General features: G+C 34.2%; 1 long non-coding RNA gene across 1 annotated transcript in view; it reads left to right on the top strand.

The window, feature by feature from the left end:
* Positions 1 to 8243: 8243 nt before the first annotated feature.
* The window catches only part of LOC149136631 (uncharacterized), a 53600-nt gene continuing 35125 nt past the window's right edge, over positions 8244 to 26718 (top strand). Inside the window, exon 1 of the long non-coding RNA XR_016240918.1 lies at positions 8244 to 10169. This is a non-coding gene — a long non-coding RNA (uncharacterized LOC149136631). The remainder of the gene's footprint in view (positions 10170 to 26718) is intronic.

Here is a 26718-nt window from a genome sequence, read left to right as displayed (position 1 = left end):
TTTCGGGTCTTGTACCTAGTGTAGAAAAGATTATTCTTTGTAAGAGTTCGTTCGGAGTGAGAGGTCAGGCATTAAGGTTTTGGTAAAGTGGAGGAGATAGATGAATTCTAGGTTAGGTATGGTCAGAGAGAATATTTAGTTCAGTGGTCAGTAGGGATAGCTTGCAAAGAATTATACAGGCATCTTATCTTTATTTTTATTTTTTGATTTTTGATTTTACTTTACTTTCGCTGTCATTCATTCTTTCCAACACCTCTCCCATTCCTTTCTTTACTCTCTTTCTCTTCTTCTATCCACTAACTCACAACCCATTTCTGTTTATCTTGATGTATGTCATATTCACTCTTTATGCTCACGTGGATCATTTACATACTAGCTAACCATTTATTCATTACTTCAACATGAACACATCATTCAAAATACTGCCAAAATATTGCCTGGATTTACCTGAGATTATACCTATGGGCCTGCACCACCAGGAAAGGTAAAGGATGATGGAAATGAAGTTTCAGAGCGTAGCTTCAAGATACAAGAAGATGGATAAAGGAGTAATAGGGACAAACAGAGAATCAAGGATGACTGAGTGGGTAGGTTCTTGAAAGTGCGAAAAGAGAGTGATAGATAGAAATATAGGTAAATGCTTTGAATGGGGGTCATGAGTGGGGTCACGAACAATGGTGAATCTCCTATTAGGAGGAAGATTAGGATAATATATATGAGTCAGGGAAGAGAATGTGATAGGCAGCAATACATAAAAAAGATGGGTGGAGAGCAACGGTATAATGACACTGTAGAAAGATGAGAAGTAGGGAGATGGTGTGAAGTGAGAATATGAGAGAAGATACACAGTAACAGAGACAGAGTTCAGAGAAACATAGGGGTGGATATAGTGAGTGACCAAAAAAAAAGGGGGTTCGTCAATGGCAGATACAAGCATGTGTTCAGTGGGAATAAATTGGGAGGAGCAGGATGGGCAGCAAGTGAAATTACTCCAAGGAGAGGGACAACTGGTAGCACAAAGGGGTATTGTCCTTTACTTGGAAAACAGGTAAGGGTTAACAGCAGGAAGTTCAGTTGGCCATAAAATCTTACCCCAGTTTCTTTCCATGTAAACCAAGCTAGCCTGGAAAATAGACAATAAACAAAACAATTGAACAAATGAATTATGTCATCATCATCATCATTTAACGTCTGTTTTCCATGCTGGAATGGGTTGGATAGCTTGACCATAGTTGGCAAACTGAAGAGCTGCACCAGGTTCCAGTCTGATTTGGAATGGCTTCTATGGCTGGATGCTCTTCCTAATGCTGACCACTTTACAGAATGTTCTGGTTGCTTTTATGTGGCACCACACAAGCGCTTTTACATGGAACCAGCATGAGAGCTTTTCATGTGGCACTGGTATAGGTGTATGTGTATATATGTATGTGCATGTACACATACATTGCATGCATAGAGGTATGGAAGAACAAAAGATTGAAAAATACTTTATTCAACTGAGGCTTCATTTAGGTTTAAATAAATGGTTTTGTATTTGTATGTGTGCGCGCACATGTGTGTGTGTGTATGCATATTGTGCTTGTATTTGTGAGCACTTGTGTGAGTTTATGTCTATATCTATAACTACACAATTCAAATGTTGGCTGAAAGAAAACCTCAACATATCTAACTTCAAATAAAATGTTTGTCGTTGCATCCAAATATAAATGTGAAGGTAATATATTTGAGTAAAACTTTGGCATTCATAATTATAGCATTTCAATTTTTTTAATAATTTGAAAATACTTCAATTTAGATATTATTTCCCCCCCCCCCATTCTTTTGAAGGCTGTACATTTTCTTTTTCTTTTGTTTTTTTGGTTTTGTTTTGTTTTGCTTTGTTTTTAGAAGTGTTGCTTTAGAATTGTAGAAAATCTCTTGATGCTTTTATTATGTTTATTACGTAAAACTAAGACGTGATAATGATAAAAAATCTGAAAAATGTTAGAAATGTTTTGGTAGTTTTATTTTCATTGCTATAGACAGACTATGAGTGTTTGAAGAATCCACAGCTGAACATTCATAGGTGAGGAGATCATTCAATGAAGAAGCTAATGAATATAAAGTCATTTCTTGAAGGGGAATATAAACTAATAGGAATTATTTGTTAAACTTTTTATAACATTGTCTTTCTATTCACTAACAGATGGCACAATCTTATTTATTCATAGTAAATTAGTAAATTTTCTTATGATCTGCAGAGATGATAAAAGCCAAAGAGGAAGAATATGAAATAAATAGGGTAAAGGAGATAAACAACAAGAATGTAATGAGATAGAAATAAAATGAAAGGATGGAGAACAGAACACCATTGCGAGATATGGAATTTGTCATATGTATTTGTGTGTTTGTGTGTAATGTTTAAACGTATTAGACCAGGTGTGCACATATTGGTTCAAATGCCAATTAAAAATGACAACAGAAATGGTGACAATTAAATCATGGATGTATTTTTTGTCTATGCAAACACACTATGGCACAATCAGAGTGAACTTCCGTTTTTGTAGTCATTCTAATATGCTGAGTTGATGTAATTAAAACAATATATATTTCATATTTCACAACTCAGAGATGCAGGTACTGAGAAGGATGCACAGCATGTAGGCTTTTATGTAAAACATTAACAGTTGGTCCAGGGACTCTAACGCCCCCTTGTGGCTCAACATCAATATTAACAGAAAGACTAGGTGGTGAGCTGACAGAATTGTTAGCATGATGGTAAAATGCTTAGCAGCATTTCTCTCATTTTTATGTTCAAATTCTGTCAAGGTCGACTTTACCGTTCTTTTATTCAAGATCAATAGAATAAGTATCAGGTGAGCACTGGGGTTGATATAATCAACTTTCTCCCTCCCACAAAGTTGTTGGCCTTGTGCCAAAATGTGAATCCAATATTAAAGGGAAAACAGGCATTAAAAAACTATTATTTTCACATTTATGTTAGCAGGCCAAACGGCAATGTATCTGCAACTTACAGCAAATCTTATAAACAACTACACTTCTAAAACCCCTATGAAAATATTAATTCATATAATACCAGTAATAAACTGGTATCTTTCTTGGCATTAAATTTAGTGTTTGCCAGTCAATTGGTGGCAGCTTGTAAACAGCAAGCATTAGAAGCCATCAACACCTTTATTCATACCTCATGACTTTTAAACCAAGATTCTTGATTTAAAAGTGTATCTACCATTAAATACTGAGGGGAAGGCAAATGAAATACCCTTGTTACAGTTTTATATTGATTACTTGAAAAAAGTGAATTGAAGTTAGAAGCAATTCAACAAACACCAGTATTGGAATGGATTTCAATGAATGCTAATATGCTAATCATAATAATTGACAAGTAAAACAATATTTTACTGATGTGATATCTGAGGTGAAGATTTTCTCCACCTGGTTGCTATACAAAAGGATTATACATACATTGTTTTCATAGGTATTGTAACATGATTTATATATGACAAGATTGCTCTGCCGCAACCAAGGAATCTTTATCATTCATTTGGCAAAAGGTTTGCAATTGAAAGTTATGTCAATATAATAATAATTATAAGTGTAATTTTTACAACATTACAACAATTTCAGATGTTTTAGATTCTATTCAAAAGTTAGTTGTTTCAACTACAATAAATAATGTAGACATTGGCACTTTAATCGATTCAGGAAGTACAGAAAATTTTATTCACACATCTTTTGCTATTAATATGAAATTGCCTATTGAATCTACTTCTTCTATAATCACTATGGCTTCTTTCACACATAAGAAAGTAATTAGAGCTTCACAATTTTGATGTTATTCCTGCCGATAATATTTACAATAATATTAAATTTTCAACAATGGATGATCTTTGTGTACATTTGTTGCTAGGGCAAAGTTTTATGTTTCTTCACAAAATTGTTAATATTGAATATAATGATGCTATACCAATAATTTTTGGCCTATTAACTATGCCTATGGATCCTCCTCAAAAATTTAGGGCTTTGGTAATAACTATAAAATTATTACTAATTCTGGTCAATTTTATTCTAAATTGATATTTTGTTTTTGTTTTTATAGTCTATTGAAAGGAATGGGGATAAATACAGATTGTATTTCTCCATATGTGCTCATTTTGGTTGTGAAAAACCCTAATAAATTTAGAGCAGAGTGTTCACAAATTAACTGATTTAATCATTTGGTTGCACTTCCACTACCTCAGTTTTGGTAAATAACACCTCAAAACATCTCAAAATGAAATTATTTGTGCAGTTATTACCAAGTCCTAAGTTGATGAGTTATCCTTTGCAGTATTTGAAAATAATGGAAAATCCAATTTAGTAAAATGTCTTTGGAGTCAAAGAATACTATAACTACTTACATGGAATAACTGATAAAATGAATTAAATAATTTACATTAAATCATCCACATTAAATCACTCGACTTATTTTATCAGTTGTAAAACATTTAAATGCACTATATGCTTATATTGTTGATTTTATTGTATGTGCAACAGAGGAGCATATCCAAATTTAGATAAATTTAATTAGGTGGTCAAAGACTATGAACTTACTTTAAATGGGGCTAAGATGGAAACTGTCCATTTTCTGGAATACAAAATTTCTGATGAAATTCTAAAGTGAGATCAAGGGAGGTTAAAAGCATTAAGGAACTATCCATTTCCCCAAAATAATGGAAGTTACTTCAATGGTTGATTGGAATATTTTCAATTTATTCCAAATGGATTCCTCATTATTCAGTTAAAATAAAGTTAGTTTTATTGATTATTCACTGCTCAAACATGTTATTTCAATTGTCTCAAATTTTGTGTTTCTTAAGGGAATACTTGGTATAAAAAATAAGTTTAAACTATTTGTACTTTACAACTGATGCCTCTGGGATGACCATATCAGATATTAACTACCAAAATTAACTACCAAAAGAGAAAAACATCTTTGAATGAACAGAAAACATCAGCCATTATTGAAAGTGTCAGAAAGTGGAGACTAGCAAAACCTTTTCAACTATTAATAGATTAAGGTGTTACAGAATTAAACATTAAGGTGTTCAGAATTAAACATCAACCAAAGGTTAAAAATAATAAGCTGGTAGGCTGGCAGTTGGAATTGTTTGAATACGCTTATGACATAAAGTATCATTCTAGAAAAGAAAATATTTACTGATGCTTTCTCCAGAAATTTGTTTTGCTTTATCAAGTCTTTCTCCTTAGATTCATGAACAAGTTTGTCATAATGGCATCTGTCAGTTTTATCACTACATGAAATTCAAAAACTTTATTTATTAGCATTCATGATGTTGAGATGATAGTCAGCTCTTGTAATAATTGTGTTTTTACCATCTTCTTAGCTTTTAACTTTTATTTGGTACGGTCATTAGACTGTGGCCATATCAGAGCTCCACCATGAAGGGTTTAGTTGAACAAATCAACCTCAAGGGTTTATTAAGTCTGGTACTAATTCTATCAGTCTCTTTTGTGGAACCACAACAAGAATGTAAATAAACCAATGTTAATTGTCAAGTGGTGAGGACAAAGGCACACACACACACACACACACACATGCATATACAGATGTGTCTATGCACCTCTAACAATAGAGAGCAGTCGTTGCCTCTGATGAGTGTTGAGTTATATAATCAAACTGTACCTAACACTCCGTTAAATCCTTAGTGTAAAACTGATTGGTAAGATTGACACTAACGGACATATAATACAGCACACTTCGATTGATATATATATATGTATGTGTGATTGTGTGTGTGTGTGTGTGTGTGTACACAATGGGCTTCCACATACTTTCTGTCTACTAAATTTACTCACAAGGCATTGGTCAACCTAGGGCTATAGTAGAACAAACTTGCCCAAGATGTCACATAGTGGGACTGAACCTGAAACCACATAGTTAGAAAATGATCTTTTTAACCACCACCATGTCCGTGCTTATTAGTTCACATATTCTTTTTTTTTTTACCAAAAGTTGCCATATTAATACATTTTGATTCAACCATAGAAAAGATTATTTAGTGATTTCATGGAAACAAAGGAATCGTTTATATATATAAAAAATGGTTCATTTTGTATTGTGCTGATGCACACTCACAATTCAATTCACACACCTATGGTCAAACATCATTGCTATTACAGTAATTAAATTACTGACTCAATTATTTGTATTAACTGAAAATCTAGCTGGTCTATATAGTGACTGAGAAACCTCCTTTTTGTCTTTGGAAGTCTTGAATTCTTTTTATCGAATTGCACTTCATGCAATCCACAGAGGAATGACCAATGTGAACAACATAATTGCAGATTGCAGAAGACTGGCTTGGAATATGGCGAATCTCTATATATCCAGGTGGGAATTAGTTCAATGAGATCACTCTTATCATTAGCAACGAACAGCATTCTACATTAAAGATTCATTATTTTTTCTCTTGTACAACAAATGGTGAAATTAAACTTGTTTGGATGATGCTTGGTGGGAGCGTTTTCTTAAGAAAATGTTCTCCAATTAAAAACAGAACCTTCAGGTGAAGTTCAGCTGGTGGATGCCAATCCAGATGATGCAAATGTTAGATTTAATGATGGACAAGAAGATAAGGTAGATTGCAGAGATTTTGCACCTGAACCTATAATGAATTAACAAAAAACAGTTAATAAAATATGATGATAAAAATGGTTCATTTTATGATTGCACTCCTCATTAATTTTCTTTTGATACTGATGTTATTTCACACGTGGATATTTGAATTCCTAACCCAACTGATGATGTTTGTGATGCTAATGCATTGTGCATTCTTTTCAATGCTTGGATATCTAAGCTGTGGTGAATGTTGAGAAATGTGCAATATGTCGTGCCTATATGTGAATAATGTTTTCAACATAATACCAACCACAATATTCAGGTATTGGTTTTGACAATCAAATAAGAAATGATAACCAGAATAGCAGTAGACACAAATCCATGAATAAAACTTTTAGAATTATACTTTGTCTGTACAACTCCAAAAATACAACATGATTATTTCATAATGAGATGATATGAGTTATTTATTACTCAAGTTAATCAGTTTAAAAGCCAATAATCTACCATAATAATAATAATAATAACCATTATAATAATAATATTATTATTATTTTTATCATCATCATCATCACCATCACCATCACCATCACCATCATCATTAATAATAATAATAATAATAATAACCAGAAGCCTAAATTGCTGATTAAATATTATAATATAGCATTAGAAAAGAATTTTGGAAATTGACTCTTAAATGGATTTAGGTTTCCATTGTCAACTACAACTAAATCATTTCAAATAATTATTTAATGGTTAGTCACTGTTTTCAGAGTAATTATATAGAGCTGAACCAACTAATATCTGATTTATTGAACACTTAGAGTACTTCAGTTCTAAAACATTTTAGAAATTATGATAGATAACACTGGATAGAGAACTAAATTTTCTTCAAGTCAGCCGAGAATTTATTCAAAATTCAAAAATAAAAATTCCTTTAAGCCATAAGCAATAGGTTCCAAATTGTAGCTAATTCTCACAAAATATATTTAAAAAATTCTTTCAATATTTAAAATACATGCCTTAAGAATTCAGATAAAATTTAGTTTATTCTTGTTTTTGTTCATTTATGGTGGGTTTTTTTGTTTTTTTTTAAAGAAAACTTGAGAGAAATTTTTGCAGTGACAGAAAAGTACTCAAGACAAAATCAAAAATCAATTCTCTTAAAATGCTAAATTGATCCATAATTTCAAGAAAGTCTACTACTTTTATTTGAATTTCAAAGTGGAATTTACTGGAACACAGTAGCGCATGAAAAGTATTGGCGTGTGATTTAGAAGCAACTAATTCTAACTTTGACACTGTTATGAAGTTTTGCTTTAGAGAAAAGTTGAAAATTAATTACATATTTTACAAATTATTCCATTGCAGTACATCAACTCTAAAACTGAGGATTTCCCAAGTCTTTTAGAAAAATTCAATTTAACCAAACAAGAGGAGATTTTTTTTCACAGAAGCAGCTTTTCTTAGCACACACACACACACATATATGTATGCATACATATAACAGTGTCATCATCATCATTGTTTTAACATCCACTTTTCCATACTTGCATAGTTCAAATGGAATTTGTTAAGGCACATTTTCTATGGCTGGATACCCTTCTAGTACTGAACCCTTACTTGCTTCCAAATAAGGTAATAGATGCTTTAAAACATCGACAAGTGCAAAGATAGGTGGTGACACTGAATGAACTGGGTGTTTTCACACCTTTTTACCATAAGAGAAATATATTCTCCATGGTAACTGCAGTGTGTTTGCCTTTTAGCAGTTGAAATATATCACAGACATATTTAAAATAGCCTAAATCCTGCTCAAGCTTAAACACTGCTTAGTGCTAACAGTTTATTATTTTCTTCGATCAGGTGATCCACTAGTGCAAATCAGTCAACATGTTGACTGAATTATACATAAAGCTATGGCTTTATAAATTCAATCAGAGTTGCATTGCTTAGGTACATCTCCTGTTAATATTTAATGTTTCTTTGTTATTGCACTCTGTTGTACCTGTTGAAATTTGAACTGCTGTTAATCAGTCAACTGTCATTTTCACCCTGCAGGGCAGAAAATTGCAAAATTTTTGTTGGAAACAACTGCTATTGAACTTTTTGTGATTTGAACACTTTGATTTTTTACCCTTTGCAGGGTAAAAAAAATATCAGTTTTGTCAATAATTTTGGGCAAAAATTATCTTTTTGTCAAAAAATATTTTTGTATTCCTTTTTAAGGAATTTATTTTTTGTAAAATTACATTATGGAATTCAACATAATGTCTAAGGAGGATTTCCCAGAAATGGAGAAGGTACCAAACAAAGAAACCGATAATACAAAACAAGTGTTCGAGGAAAAACCCAATTTTTCTGCCAACATGGGCAGGAATATGATAACACTAGAGGTGACGATGGCTGAATTGTTTAAGTACAGAAATTTCGTAAAAAGAACAGAAATGATACGAAATTGCTCCCTCCGTGGGAAATTCTACATAACATAGTTGCGAGAACGGTGGTCTATAAAACGTACAACCTAAAAGAAAAAAAGAATTGTATCTTGTAAAAGGGAAATAATTGAAAGGTGTCTGGCACCTATTTGGAATAAAATTGTGTACGTTGGACGTGGTAGAAGGAAAGCCACGATAGCAGCACAGTTTGCTAACGAGAACACAGCGAAAGAGTTATCAACAAGAACACTAAAAAAAATGAGGAAATAATTTTACTACCAACGTATCTGGGTAGAAGAACGGCAAAAGTTACCGGAAAAGAAATACCAGCATGATATGACATAATTTGGACAGCAGCAGCTATAATTTATGATATGGAGGAAAAAATGTCTATTTTACAGATGAAGAAGAGGCCGAAAATGTGGTTGCAGCCACCCCAGAAGTACTAGAAGGGCTGCCCGATAGGATATTTATAGCGAAGGGGCTAAGTGTGAGAATTGCAGTAGAGGGCCACGTCCGCTCTGAATGCAAACCTAAAGTAAAAAATAGTGAAGCCTCTCCACCAAAAGAAACGCTAGAGACGGGAGAAAAAGAGAAACAAAAACTGAAAAGACACAAGAAAAACACAAAATACAACTCAAAACGCATGAAGAAATGGAATTTACCGTGGTTAAAACCCAAAAGAGGAAAAAGGCCCAAGCCCCAGACTCCCGTCCCCATACAAAGAAAACAAATAAGCCAATGCCATACACACACGAAAAATCTCCCCACACCATCCTCTTGTTAAAACCCATTACCAAACCCCATCTCAAGGCGCAATAAAAAATTGTGGCCTTTAATGAAAAAAATGAGGTACTATCAAGAGTGATTAGAGCTCATTACAAAGCTAGGGTTTATAAAGACAATACGGACATGCCGCCTCACATTTGAATTGCGAGGATGGATGTTAGATTATTCAATGAACTAAAAGGAAGGTATTTTGATGACTTAACAGATGTAAGTCAAGAGATGGCCGGTAGAACCTTTATGGTCAGTCCAGCGGCTACACCACAAAAGAAAAAAGTTAGGGAGGAAGCTGAATTCTTGCAGCTCCTCCCCAAAATTAAAATGTAAGTAAATATACTTTACTATGGAAATTAAGCTAGGGTGTGTAAATACGCGTGGCCTGAGGTCGAAATGGAAACAAACTTTCTTCTGGACGACCTTAGGTTTAAAAGTCATGAGGTATGAATAACGTGCAGCTAAGTACAGTCTTTCTGGATCCAGAAGGTAGGCTGGTCATTTTGGATGTAACACACGTTGCTGATTAGGTCTTTTCTCTTGAATAGCCGTGTTGAGTGGTTCCATCTGTTGAACACAGATTTCGCGTTGACCGTTTGGTTCCGTCCAAGCAATTCGTAATGGATAATCCCTTCCCAGTCCCACCATGCGTACAACATAGTTTTACGCGGATAAAGATCTTGTTTCACGCGCGGTGTCGTTTGTTTACAGGGGCTAAGCTATTCCTATCGCTGCTTCATATTGATGTACAGGCACCATTTTTCTTCGCCAGTAACAATTGGGTAAAGAAATCGTTGTCTTGTGTCCATGAGTTGAGCGGTGACGAGCAAGCAAACCAGCAGAGATTGTGGCTCGTTGGTTTTTGTTGTTGTCACTTAAAGCATGCGGAACCCATGCTCCATACTTCTGAAACTTTCCCATCGAGTGAAAATGCTTTTCTATTGCAGTGTGGGAGCATTCCATTTTCTCTGCCAGTTCTCTTGTCGTTTGACGAGAATTTTCGTGCAAAAAGTTGGTTAAATCGCTCTTCATCGAACTCAACTGGACGTCCAGAACGAGGTGCGTGTTTGAGGTCAAAATTTCCATTTCTGGCATACCAATCATGAGCGGTTCTTTCAGCTATGGCACCCTATCCATACACAGCACAAATGCCACGAGCAGCTTTTGCGGCCTTAAAACCTTGATTTAAAAGCAAAAAGAAGTAGGTGTCGAAAGTGCTCGTTTTTCTTAACTTGACCTTCCATTTTAATGATCTGAAAATTAACAAAAATTAACTAGATAAAAACAAAATAGATTCAAAAATAGAATTCTTGAAAAAAATAGATTCCAAAATTTAAAAACGCAATAAATTCCAAAATTTAAAAAAACAGTAGAAACTTAGTTGCCGGCCCAATATATATATATATGACTGTATGGTAAGTAGCTTGCTTACGAACCACATCGTTCCGGGTTCAGTCCCACTGCGTGGTACCTTGGGCAAGTGTCTTCTACTATAGCCTCAGGCCAACCAAAGCCTTGTGAGTGGATTTGGTAGACGGAAACTGAAAGAAGACCGTCGTATAAATGTATATTTATGTATATGTGAATGTATATGTTTGTGTGTCTGTGTTTGTCCCCCCCCCCAACATCGCTTGACAACCGATGCTGGTGTGTTTACGTCCCCACAACTTAGCAGTTCAGCAAAAGAGCCAATAGAATAAGTTCTAGGCTTACAAAGAATAAGTCTTGGGGTCGATTTGTTCGACTAAAGGCAGTGCTCCAGCATGTCCACAGTCAAATGACTGAAACAAGTAAAAGAGTACATATATATATATATATATATATATATATATATATATATATATATATATATATATATATATACATACACAAAATATGGGGGTTCAATCCACAAGTGATCTAAACGATTATGTCTACTTGGTAAGTGCTGTAACAGATTACTAGGGCTCCATGGTTATAGCGGAGACAATATTGATGGACCCATTAAATATATATATATAAATTTAATCTGCGATCCATGGGACGAGCCGTTTTAACGATGCGTCCTGCCCGAAGCTCGTCGAAACGCCGGTGTTAAAACGTGGGTAGCTGATGAAGTAGAATGTTCTCTATGTGGCTCGTGTGTTTTCTCGTCTACGTTTGTTTGAAATGTCCTGTACCCAGATATGAACCTATACATACAGGTGGATGTCGGTATGCACATACCTGTACGTATATATGCATATACTCATTTACTATTTGTTTTTACATGATTGAACGCAGCGTCTCACAAAAATTGTAAGTAGTTTTCGTAAACTTATCCTCCGACGCTACTCTATCTCTTTCCTTTCTCTCCCTCCCCCCTCGTTCTTCCTCTGTACTACTACGTATCTCGCTTTACCCCTCTTGTTCTTCCTCTGTTACTACTACGTATCTCCTTTTCCCCCTCGTATTTCCTCTCGTTGCTCACCTATTCTTCTACTTCCTCTCTCTCTTCCCTTTACACCGGCATGGTCACATGCTTCTGGTCAATAATCCTTTCCTTCCTTGGCTTTCGCCAAGCAACGCACGCCACCATTTTGTCTCTCTCGGTTCCGTGCCTCATCGCGTTCATACACACATAATTTTTCTCGTCTGGCCGTAAAGCCTTTTCTGTTTGTTTTCCTGTCTTGTTTTTTGTCCGCCACTACATTCCTCCATGGCTAGATTTAATTTGCGTATACAAACTTAATCTGCGATCCATGGGACGAGCCGTTTTAACGATGCGTCCTGCCCGAAGCTCGTCGAAACGCCGGTGTTAAAACGTGGGTAGCTGATGAAGTAGAATGTTCTCTATGTGGCTCGTGTGTTCTCGTCTACGTTTGTTTGCAATGTCCTGTACCCAGATATGGACCTATACATACAGGTGGATGTCGGTATGCACATACCTGTACGTATATATGCATATACTCATTTACTATTTGTTTTTATATATATATATATATATATATATATATATATATATATATATATATATATATATATATATATATATACACACACACACAAATATAAGTAATACTGTTAATTTTCTATACATATATGTGTTGTTGACAAATGAATTTATAACCTTCAAGAGAACAGGAGTTAATTCTATTCTGGTACAGTTAATCTTGAAGGTGATAGAGCTGTTAATAATAGCATATAAATATTGGATCAATAATGCCCATGGATAGAAAAAAACTGAATGCTGCCTGGGGAACTTGAACCTATATTAGTTATAGGTTTATCTGCTTCAAGATTCACTATTCCAAAATAGAATTATATATATATATATATATATATATACACACACACACACACAGACATACATATATATGATAAAAATATATGTACATATACATGCATATACATAAACACGCGCGCACACACACACACACACACACACACACACATATGTACAGTAAATCTAACAAAATTCTTTATATTCTTTTGTATACTTTTCAGTTATTTCCTAACACAGTAAAGGAACTTATCAACAGTACATTAATGAAACACCTTTTTCATTTAACTGATTGCAATCATAGGAAAAAAATACAAAAATTAAATATGTTATGTAAAGTAAAAGAAAAAACATATTCCCAAATTGGGTAAGTCCTGGAAGAGATTTTAATAATAATAATAATGAAGACAATGATGATGACGATGGTCGTGGTTGTGGTGATGGTGGTGGTAATAGTAATAATAAGTGACTTGATTGTTTCTCTAGCAAAAATATCTTTCATACTATCATGTGGTTTCTATTTACATGCTGACAATCCAGGAGTATAAATATAAGATTGAAAAAAAAAAACAAAGAAAACAGAAATTATTCAGCAAAAAATAAATGAATATCAAGTAAGACTGTGTCAGATATTACCCTATTAAGCTGATTTGTAATTGAAAGATACAATATATAATAAAAACAAAATGAAAAGAAATAAAAAAGGGAATTATTATTTCTATTGAACAACAAATAATATTTAACACTGAAATAGCTCTTCAGAATTAGAACTATGATTTAATATTTGATATATGATCTTAATATAGAAATATTGAGCATTAACACATTTGAGTTTGTGGACCTCTTTGTATGTGTCTATTTATCAGTACGTATGTATGTATGCATGTATGTATGTATGCATGTATGTGTGCATGCATATATGTATGCATGTATGTATATATGTATTATATGTATGTATGTGTATATATAAACATATAAGTTCTTGTATATGTGTATGAAAAAATGTGTTTGTATAAATAAAATATTCAAATTTTTATGTGTACACATAGATGTGTGCCTGTATGTTATATATATATATATATATATATATATATAACATGTGTATACACACACAAGCACACACTCTCTCACACGCACACACACACACACACACACACAATGTTGTGAAATAATTCTTTTTGGGAACAGTGGGCTTTGAATCACATAAAGTTATAAATAATAATACATGAAAATTTTGGATAGAAAAAAGTAGGCTACCCCTTGGACATGAACCCACATATCCTGTAGACATGACGAGCATTCTGCCAGTCAAATAATTTTCTACTTTTTCTCTCCGAAAAGATTTTCAGCCTAATAACCACATGCTATTATCTATGACTTAATATGCTTCCAGATTTATTGCTCCCAAAAGAGTTATGCATGTATATATATATATATATATATATATATATATATATATATATATATATATATATATATGTGAGTGTGTGTATGTGTGTGTGTGTGCGTGGAAACATAAAAGACTTTCTCACTTCCCGAGCGTTAAACTAATATGTTTGTTTGTTGTTTACACACCCGTCTTCGTCTTTTGCTTTATTGTAAATTCTCACTACACATATATATATATATAGTAACCGAAAGGGAGGAATTTCGATTATCCTCATCTGGTGAGATGTAATATATATATATATATATATATATATATATATATATATATATACAGAGAGAGAGAGAGAGAGAGAGAGAGAGAGAGAGGTAGATATAGATAACAAATTAAAGAAGGAAAACGCACACAATTTACATTTTGTGTAAAAATCTAAGAGGAAATAATTGGTGATCGTTATTATTGTGGACAGGGGAGATAATTGTTCCTCTTTCTGTGGGGTGGGGGTGGGCGTGGGGAATAAATATACACAAGAAGTCAAAATCTAGAGTGGTGTGGAGAAATATGTACCGTGATGGGTACGTAATAGTGAATTAAAATATGAATAGAGATGAAAGTTGGTTACGTATGCATATTTAGATGTGTTCTGTATTTTTCGATAAATAAATTTTCTTTATTTAAACGTTCTTGTATAGAAATTGAAGCTTTGCACTGATAGAAGGGAAAACTGAAATTTGGTTTGATGCTACCTGCACATCTCTATGTGTTCACTAAAAGAAATCTGTCTGTATTGCAGGAATCAGATCTGCTCTTTATGTACAGTGGTTCTCCGTTTCAATGTCATACTTGTCTGTCCTATATAGTTATATCCACAACCTAAGCAGGTTATTACATAAATTAGATTCTCAGAGGCACAAGTGAAGTTGGTTTTAATTGTGAACATCTCTCCTTGTTTGAAAAGAAAATCTGGGCCTTCAAGTAGGTTGGAACATGTTCCGCAGTTTGGGTGTCCACATTTTTTAACTGTTGATTTCGTGGTTGTTGTGTAAAGCTTTGCAATTGTAAGAAGTCTCTTTAGCAATTTGTGTTGCTTTTTGCATTTGATAAATTTATGTGTTTTCAGGATGTTGTTCATTTTGGGTCTCTTGTTAGTAATGGAAGATTTTGAACAACAGTGTTGCTTGCCTCATTACTTTTAGGGTTGTGAGTTGATATATACGGTAGTGTTTTGTGATGCGGTGTGGTGTTATGTTTTGTTGTTCTTAGTGTTGTCATGTCTAATTTCTTGGCACGCTTAATTCCATCATCTATGGTGGATATTGTCTTTCAGTTGTAAGGTCTTGAAGATAAATGTCCTGAGTAGTTCTATCAAACATTATTGTGCAAATCCTTTTTGCCAAATTAAAGTAGATATTTATTTTGATGTGTTTTGGGTGGCAAGAGCTAAAAAGGAGATATTGCTTTCAGTCCATTCCTACCAAAACCAATTAATGAAAAGGCATTATTGGTTTCTTTCAATGTTATCAATCTTTACACCAACATCCCACATGATTATGGAATAAAAGCAATAAAATTCTGGTTGGAAAAATATATCCTGAATGCATAAATCAGGTCTTTGTCATTGAATCTTGAAAATTTATACTTCAGAACAATTATTTCCTATTTGATGACACCTACTATCGTCAAAAATGCAGAAAGCACCCCTTGTTCTAGCGAACCTAATAGTGGGTTATATTGAATTCATCATATATCACTGCAAAAATATGGTTATCCATTTCACCTTTATATAAGAGAAAACTGGAACGATACTTGGATGACTGTTTAATCATTTGGATGGAGACCATTGATAAACTTTTGGAATTCAAATCAACACAAATTGATATAAACTATAATATTCATTTCATAATGGAATATAGCAAAGAACAGCTCTCATTTTTGGATATTATGACAAAAAAAAGTCAACAACCAAATTATAACTGACATCTGTTGTAAACTAACGGACTCGAAACAATATCTTCTTTTTAGCTCATGCCACCTGAAACACATCAAAATAAATACCGCTATAATTTGGCAAAAAGGATTTGCACAATAGTGTCTGATAGAACTACTTGGGACCTTCGTCTTCAAGACCTCAGAACAACACTAACTGAAAGACAATATCCACCCTCGCTTATAGGCGATGGAATTAAGGATGCAAGAAACACTAAGGACAACAAAACATAACACCGCGCCTCATCTCAACATACTACTTTATATATCAACTCACAATCCTAGAAACAATGAGGCATACAACACTATTGTGTAAAATCTTCCTTTACTAACTAGATACCCAAAAATGAATAACATCCCGAAAACACATAAATTTATCAAATGCAAAAAGCAACACAAATTGCTAAAGAGACTTCTAACAAATGTGAAGCTTTACACAACAACCACGAAACCAATGGTTAAAATATGTGGATGCCCAAACTGTAGAACGTACCCCAACCTACTTGAAGGATGTCACAGATGATGACATTCTAACTTTTCATCATCTGACAGAAGATCACCTCCTCCAAATGAAGGATTCCTAGTTCTCATTAGTAGTTCTCATTAGAACTGCCTTCTAGGAGAAAGTAAACATGTAAAAAAAACAAAAGCAAGAGCAGCTGTACATATGGTGTGTTTAGTCAGCAACTATGTACAGCTTTATCTGAAGTTTAAAGTAAGCTGTATAGACCAATTTGCACATTCAGGACTTTGTGGCAATACACTTGAACATTACATTATTGGCTTGCTAATAAATATTGGTGGGTAAAAGGTATATTCTATAATATGTTATAGCAACAAAACACAATACTGTTAAGACACCTGTAATTTAGTGTTCAGCCTCACTGTCAAGCAAGTAGTAGTTAAATGTAGTTTCTAATATAGGCATAAGGCCTGAAACTTACGCGAGTGGGGTTAGTTGATTACATTAATTTCACTGCTGAAATGGTGCTTATTTTATCAACTCTGTAAGGATGAAATGCAAAGTCAACCTTAGTGAAATTTGAACTCAGAAAGTAAAGAGCCAGAAAGGAAAGTACTAAATATGCAAATAGGTTTATTTAGGTTACTTTAACCTCTAATTAGTGTAATTAGTGGGTTCTACTGAAATTAATGCAAAATTGGACATAACTTCCTTTTATTTGCTCACACAAGTCATTCAGACTGCACTTTTTATTTAGTTAAGCAACTCTTCTTTCATACAGAAGTATGATCTAATTTAGTCTCCTTCAAATGATGCATTTGTGCCATCGTTGAACTTTACTCTTGGATCTTCTTTCATTAGACAGAATAGTTAGTAGTTTGAGGGTACCAAGATCTGAGTGGAATGGTAAATGAGAGACTACTGACCAGCTCAGTTTGCTGATAGTGTAATTTGTTACCAAAGATGATGTGGTTGCAGCACATTGTCATGGTGAATGTGAATCCGTTATGGAGTCTTATTTAGTCACATCCTCCTCATTTCTAAGTATGCCTCACTGTACCACAGTTCATGATACTGCTGCATTCCAGAAAATCAAAGAAAATACATGTTTGTTATTATCCAAAATTGTCACCATGACTTTCTACATCAGACACTGGCTCTTGAACTTCTTAGGCTTAGAGAAGAAATGTGATGCCATTCCATAGACTTAGCTTTCATTTCCAGATCGTAAAGATATGCCCAAGATTCATCCCCTATCGCCAGAAATAAAATGGAGACATGTCTTTGCTGGTTTCAAAAGCTTTCTACAGATCAGCAGATTTCTTGATTTCTCTCCTTGAAATTTGGTATCAGTTACCAAGGTACACACTTTCTAGTAATTAGTGTCTTCTGCCATCTTCTGAAATGCATTGCAACTTCAGTTTAGTTGTGCATCAAGCTTATAGGTTGTGATTAGTTTATTCATATCAATCAATTATCCACTCACTGATGATTTGTATTAATGGTCTTAGTTGATGGTCTCCCACCACATGTTTTATTTTAATGCTTGTTTTTTTCTGTGCATATTACTCTTGTCAATGGTATTATCTCCTTAAGCAATCTGCAACTTCTTTAGATGTCAGACAGTCTGCACACCTCCTTTGCTTGCAACCCAAATAGATGCAATGCAGAAACCAGGAAGAAAAGCAATGAAGAGAACCATGAAGAAGACTTACAATAGAAAAAGAGTTATTCTACTGATGACACCAGTTTGAATGACATGTCAGTCTCAATAAAAAGCTATGCCCACTTTAGCCTTACTTTTGGTACAACCATTGTGTGTGTGTGTGTGTGTGTGTGCGTGCATTTCCATTTGCACATGTGTATGCACGTGCACATGTGTGTATGTGTGTGTGCACATAGACAACACAAACACACATTATTTCTTTGAGTGTCTGTAAATGTGTAAATGTACTACATGTAGATACATTTAGAAACCTAAGGTCTGTGTTGGTGGTGCTATCTGATCTGTTTTTATAGGTTTTCAGTTCATATTAGCTGACAGACATTTACAGGATTAATTTACTTACAGTCTTTGATTCTAAAATTTTGTGATCATATGAATGTTTGCTCTAATATGTGTATGTGTACCTGCAAGTGTATGTATACATCTCTTTGTGTTACTTTGTTCTCTCTCTCTATCTCTCTCTCTCTCTCTCTTTCTCTCTCTCTCTCTCTCTCTCTCTCTCTCTCTCTCTCTATATATATATATATATATATATATATATATATATATATATATATATACTTCTGTGTGTGAGCATATGAACATCTCTATGTATGTATGTATACAATTTTATAAATGTTTAGCATATAAGTAACGGCCGCCAGTGTGATAAGAAATGGGAGAGAAAATAAGATGAATGAATGAGAGAAAAGTCGTTTCAATTCATCTTATATTTATTGTTAAATTATATTAGAAACGATGGCCCAATTGGGAACAACAGAAAATCGAAAAGAAATTCTTTTTACACACTTATGTGGTTGATATTTGGTTCTGTGGTTATGTGATCAGAGAAGAGAGTATCAGTGGATTACAAGTATCATCTGCCATAATGTATCTCTTAAGCACGTAGCAGATTAGGTCATTTGTATCGCAAACTTTCATGATGACAAGTCATATTGCAGCTGGGTTGATGTAACTTTAGGCTGCATTCTGATCCTGCAGCCCACCTGATTTGCTCTTAAACCTTGTCTGTTTTCTTCTCAGTGAGTTAGCTTATCTTAAGCTTGACCAATTTGCATTTGCCTTTGAATCATTAGTATTTTTGCTGACATCAGTCAATAAATTTGATGTGTACTTGCAAAGCATCGTTGATTAGTTTGTTCATGACATTATCACTCAATTTGAAAAACCCAATTGCTGTTTATCAAAAGCTTTTGAATCGGAAATAATGAGTCCCAGGTTCCTATTGATGCAAAGGTCTACTACATTATTCCCTGAGTTAGTTATCACTGAATGAAATCAGAATACAAGCATTGCATGCTGTGCTACTGATCATAATAGGTTCTGCAAAGAAATGGTAAACAAACAAAGAATATGAGAACACAAATATAGTTTTCAATGAGTACACAAAAAGATGCACATTGAAGAATGTATGTGATACAAGGCCAGAAACAAGCATCTTCGATATCAGAAGTGAGAATCTGAACTGGTGTATACATGAATGGGATTTGGTGAGTGTGTATATGCATGCAAGACACTAGTAGCCACATTTTTTATGCATCTCAGTACATATTCAATTGCATTTAGACATGGATTGTATACCTATGCAAATGCATCTGAATAGAATGGAGTGCAGGGATATGTATAAATGTATGTGCATATTCAAGTGAGTCCGAATATGTTGTACTGCATATTTAAGTGAGTTTGAATATGACAAAGCATATTTAACCAACTCTGAATATGGTCAGCTGTGTCAATCACTTTTCATTGAATGGAGGTAAAGAGAAACACTGCAATTCTCGATCTATGGTATAATAACAATTCTTCCCAATGAGCTAGCTTATTTTAAATGCACTCAAAAATTTCAATTTGTCAATCAATGACTTAGCTTTTGACTGTTATTTAGTGTTATTGGTTACCTCTTCATGACCTCATTAGTCAGTTTGAAATTTCCTATTTCAAAATAACAACCCTGAGTTTGAACTGAAGCAGAAACCTACCGTGAATTTGTGTAATACACATATTCACATGTACACATAAATACATACATACATATATGCATAGAGGCATCATATGTTGTGTGCAAGAGAGAAGACTGCTGGTTTGGTCACGTGATGTGTATGGATGAGGACAGTTGTGTAAAGAAATGCTAAGCTCTAATTGTGGAGGGTACCTGTGGAAGGGGTAGATCCAGGAACTTGTGGGGCAAGGTGGTGAGAAAGGATCTTCAAGATGCTGAGCCTTACTGAGAAAATGACAAGAGACCGGGAGGTGTGGCATTTTGCTGTATTTGACAAGACACATCAAGATAAGTAAAATTGCTGTCTTCCACACACACAGGCTTCTCCTTTCAGTTGTCAGTGCCACTTAAAAAGCACCCATGCCAGTGCTGCTTTAACACAGCCATGCCAATACTGTGCAAGTGCATACAAGACAGTGACACATAAAAAGCACCCAGCATACTCTGTTAAGTAAGTGGTTGGCACTAGGAAGGGCATCTAGGTGTAGAAACCATGCCACAACAGACAGTTGGAGTCTGAACAGCTCCCTGCTAGCCAACTGCGTGCCAAACCATCAAACCCATGCTAGCATGGAAAGTGGATGTTAAATGATGTTGATGATAAAACATACATGGGAAAGGCTATATATATATATATATATATATATTGGGGGATAATTCACAAAAAAAAACAAAAGATGAAGACAGGTGGTGTAGACAACAAACAGATGTATTAGTATAATGCTCGGGAAGTGAAAATGTCTGTAACATTTCAAGCCTACGCTCTTCCACAGAAAGAAACAAGGAGAGAAAAAAAGAAGTGGCTAGTGATCTTAGGCTCGAAACGTTAAAGAATTTTTCACTTCCTGAGCGTTATACTAATACATCTGTTTGTTGTCTACACCACCTCACTTCGTCTTTTGTTTTTTGTTTTTTTGTGAATTCTCCCCATATATTACACGCTCACATGATCGCACCAGTTGATCCTGTCTCCTCTCATCACCCATGAACTTCTACAGATTCTCTACTGGACTTTCTACACTTCAGCTGCACCTCTTCTACCTATGGATTACACTGGACTCCTCTGTTGATGTATATATATATATATATATACATGTATGTATGTATGTATATGCATATATAAACAGGCATAACTATAGTCAGGAATTTACCTTACAATCATGAGATCTCCACTTCAATCCTACTCTGTTCCATTTAACTTAGGAAAGTGTATTTTACCATAGTCTTAGATCTGTGTAAGAAAACTTAGACAGGAATTGTATGGAAGCCTGTCAAATGAAGCAAATTTATGATTCAGTATTGTACTTGGCATATTATTGCTTGACATCTTAAGATCAAACTATAGGCTTTAATGTAGAAGGAAAATTAAACAAGGCAACCAAACCATTCTATGCTACATATCTAAGCTGTGTATGTGATGTATCTAAGAGGCATATAGAATAATATTTTCAACACTCTCTCTCTCTCTCTCTCTCTCTCTCTCTCTCTCTCTCTCTCTCTCTCTCTCTCTCTCATACACACATACACACACATAAAAAAACTGGTATCTTGTAGCATTCATTGAAAGCATTGTACACTAAAATTTCTCAAACACTTTGCTAGATAATTTTGTAAATCTAATAAGAAGGATTTCCCAGTTGTCGATACTACAAATTACATCTATAAAAAATATAGACTGATTAAACTATTCTTCAGATAATTTTGTGCACCAAGCTCCTGCTAATATGCTTGTATTTGACTTCTACTAAGTTTCTTCTTAATATCCTTGTGTTACTTAACAAAATTTTCCTATACTGTTTTGGCATAATTTAAGAACTGAAACTGTATGAAAATAGTATTCCTAAACTTGTTCATCATTTTTATGCTGTTGACTTCACTCAATTAATAGGTATTGAGTACTTTAGTTAGAAAAGTTTGCACTTACTTCTATAAAAAATAATTTAGATAATAATAATAATCTTTTCTACTCTAGGCACAAGGCCCCAAAATTGGGGGAAGGGGGCCAGTCGATTAGATCGATCTAGTACGCAACTGGTACTTAATTTATCGCTCCCAAAAGGACGAAAGGCAAAGGATGAAATGCAAGGACAAACAAAATACCTCTAAGCATTTCGTCCGGCTTGCTAATGTTTCTGCCAGCTCGCCACCTTAGATAATAATAATAATAATTTTCAACTAGCAATAATGATAATGATGATAAAAATAATAATGATTTCATTTATTTGCTACCAAGGCAAAGGATGAGGGTGACAATAAAAAGACAGACACAACGTTTGGGGGTTTATGTATGATAAAATAAGTAAATAAATAAAAAAGAGCAAGTATACACAGTATTCAATGAAAAGGAAGGGAAATATACATAGTATACAAAGGTTAAAAATAAATATAAAAAGGTGTGGGATGATAGTATTGTAGTCCTCTTGATACAGGGTCACCTCTAGGAATAATCAAGGAACCCCACCATCTACAATCTCCCTGAACACTAAGGGCAAGAGCCCTCTCTAATTCGTTTTCTCTGACTCACAGGTCTACACTTAGACACATACCATCCACTCTTGCCATTTTTGCAACTTTCACCTACCTTTCAATAAACTCACTTGAGAACAGCACTTCTCTCTCCACAACAACAACAACAATAATAATAATGATGATAATTTATTATTATTGTTGTTATTGTTGTTGTCCTTCTTCTTCATCCACTTCTTCTTTACACCACCACCACCACTACTACTACTAAAAGGGTAGCAATTTTTTTTTTTTACTTTATATTTTGTGAGGATGGGGTGAATTGGAAAGAAAGAGCAGTGACATAAGCAGCTGAAAGGCCCCACCAGAAGAGGAAAAAGAGAATGACAAAGAGAAGTAAGTAGGACATGCATCCATTCACCTTGACTGCCTGAGGTTGAATTTGGCATCTGAATTTGGTGCTAGTCTTTCAACGATTTTAACAAACATGACAAAGCGGGTATTTGTTTAACTCCAGGCAGCAAAACTAACTGGTGAGGATTTCAGAGTTTGAAATCATGTGATATGGGTGTATCTGCAAATTCATTGGCATCTTTTCCCCTGCAATGGTAGGTTGGCTTTTTACTCGCTCTTTGATTTCATCAGCTTGTTAAATTTTGAGTGGTATTGTGGCTTATTTGAGTATTTTTCGACTCTTGTTTCTAGCAATGCTGGTACTATCTAGTACCCTTAATTATAAATTTATACATGCACATATATATACATATATTTATGTGATACTGTTCTTTCAGTCCTTGCCTACTAAATCTATTCACAAGACATTGGTTGGACTGAAGCGATAGTAGAGGATAATTGTGCAAGGTTCCACACAGTGAAATTGAACAGAAAAACACAAGGATGAACCTTCTTAACTACACAGCAAACAGAGAGAGAGAGAGAGAGAGTGTGTGTGTGTGTGTGTGTGTGTGTGTGTGTGTGTGTGTGTGTGTTACAGAGTGAGAAGGAGAGAGGGACGAAAGAGGGAGAGAGTGTTGTGTGTGTATGTGTATTGGAAAGAGAGAGAGGGGGGTAAAAGTGTGTGTATGCTGGAGAGAGAGATTTATATATTATAAAGAATTTTAAGATTTTGTCAATAGTAAGAAAATATGCAAGATGAATATACTATGAGAAATTTATCAAGGAAATCTAGAACCTACTTCTTACATAGTTTTAGATTGAAATGCAACTTGGAAGTTATTGTTCTGCTCAGAAACATAAAAATGTCAACATCATATGGGAGTTTCATGCTCAATTGTTTATCCTCTTATTGTTTCATCTCTTCATAATCTATTGAAGCTTTCAAAGTGTTGGAGAATAATTTCATAAGGAGATTATTGTTATTGTTGTTGTTGGTATTGTTCTTTATGTTTCTGTTATTGTTGCTGCTATTACTGTTCTTCTTGCTTAGCATTTTCGTCATGGTCAAAAAATTAAAAAAAAATATTAGAATGAGAGAAAGAGAGGCAGTGATAAGACTTAGCTTCACTTGGACAACTACGTTTTGAATCTGAAACAGGTAAATGTGGGTTTATTAAGTTCTAAACTATAGAAATTATTGTGTTGACAGTTGGAGACTTATTGTTCTTGTTGCTTTCAAAACTATTGTCATCGTCATTCGCATCATTGCTATTGTCAACATGGTTGTTGTTTGCTTGTCTATGATCAGAAGTATTCCAGCTATGGCTAGCTCTTTGTTGTTGTCTTTTTCATGTATAGTTTATCTAGGATTGCATGCGGCAATGTCTCCTTTCTTGTTATTAAAGACAGTAAAGTATCTTTAATAAGAGATTTGGCTTCTATTTTCAGCATATCATAAGACCACATGGATCACTACACTGATTCAAACCAGAAGTGTTTATTATTAATCAAGTAAATGTTTATTGTTATGGCTTTTTTTTTTTTTTTTAATTAATCAACCACCATGGTGATCTCAGAGAAATCTCAATCTTATACCATTTCGTGCATGCAATCATACTTCATCACCAGTTGATTTTAGCCTGCAAGAAACAAGAAAAACAGCAGGTCTTTTTTTTTTTTTTTCCTTCAGTTTACTTATTCAAGAGAGGCAGAGCTATAAATGTCTCCAATTGAATTTCAAAGTTGTTTTGTCGATGAAATGATAGAAATGGGACAGCATGTATGTGTTTGGTTTCTTTTCCTCTTTGTCAAGACCAAAATCATTCTGTCTATTAATACATCTTAATAAATCACTTCGTAACTACCCCTGATTCTTTATCAGATCTGTTTGTACTTAAGCAACCCCACTGTTATCATTATTATTTCTTCTGTAATACTTTTATTTTTTTCATTCTTGAAAAATTATGTATCTTGAACACATCATCTTCTCTCCCACTCCATGCATCTCTCTGATTCAGTATGAACAAAGCTGATGATGGGGATGAAAGTGAATTATGAGTGAATTATAAGTTATTAAAGTAACCACTGTACCATTCATTTCATTCTTGTAATCTATCTCAATCTCCAATAATGGAAGATGATTTCTGTAAAAATTATATAAATAGCTTTGCTTGGAAATGTAGAGGTACAGAACCAAAATATAACATTGGTTTAAGTTGCTTCTATTGACAATCCACAATGGAAACGGTCTCTGTTATGGATTTTATCCTGCTGACAGCTGGTGCTATGACAGGATGTTCTTGGACTAGTGGTAAACGATTTGTCAGATGGTAAAGAATTTTTTTTTTTACATATAAATAACACAGGAGAAAGGAAAGAAATTGAATATAATTGAAAGAGAGAGCTAGTGAGAGATAATGGGAAAAGGTAAGAGTAAAAATAAATACAAGGATGGAGGAATGGAAAACATGAATGAATAGTAAAATAGAAAGCAAAATTAAATATCAAAAAGCAAGGAGTTCAGTTCATAAGATGAAAATAAGGATAGATGGGTAAACAGATGGATCGATAAATAGGTTGATAGATGAATTAATAGATGGCCAGCTGGACAGATGAGAGGGTTAAGGGAATGGAGGAATGGATGGTAATATAAATAGACAATCAGAAAGGATGACAAAAAATGCAAATAGAAAAAGATTGTGCATGAACAGGCAAATACATAGAAATAAGTAGGAAAAGTAACAGCTTGACCAATAAGCAAATAGTGTACTTTAGATTTATACAGTAGCATATACATACACACACACAGACATATATATATATATACATACACACACACACATATATATATATATATATATATATATAGAGAGAGAGAGAGAGAGAGGGGGAGAGTTACAAGCAAACACATGTATATGCATATATATACACACATATACATATATATGTATAATTATATATATATATATATATCATCATCATCATCCCTTAACGTCTCTTGTCTATGCTGGCATGAGTTGGATGGTTTGACCAGGGCTGGTAAGCTGGAAGGTTGCACCAGACACTAGTCTGACTTGGCATGGTTTTCTATGACTGGATGCTCTTCTTAACACCAACCACTCGAGAGTGTAATGGGTACTTTTACATTTCACTAGTACAGGTTCCATGTGTGTGACACTAGTATCTACCATGACTGCAATTTTGCTCAGTTTGA

This window comes from Octopus bimaculoides, chromosome 3, assembly GCF_046866305.1.
Source record: "Octopus bimaculoides isolate indiv1 chromosome 3, ASM4686630v1, whole genome shotgun sequence".
NCBI classification, from domain to species: Eukaryota; Metazoa; Mollusca; class Cephalopoda; order Octopoda; family Octopodidae; genus Octopus; species Octopus bimaculoides.
Note: the sequence above shows the minus strand (reverse complement) of the source record. Positions and strands in the feature narration are given on the sequence as shown.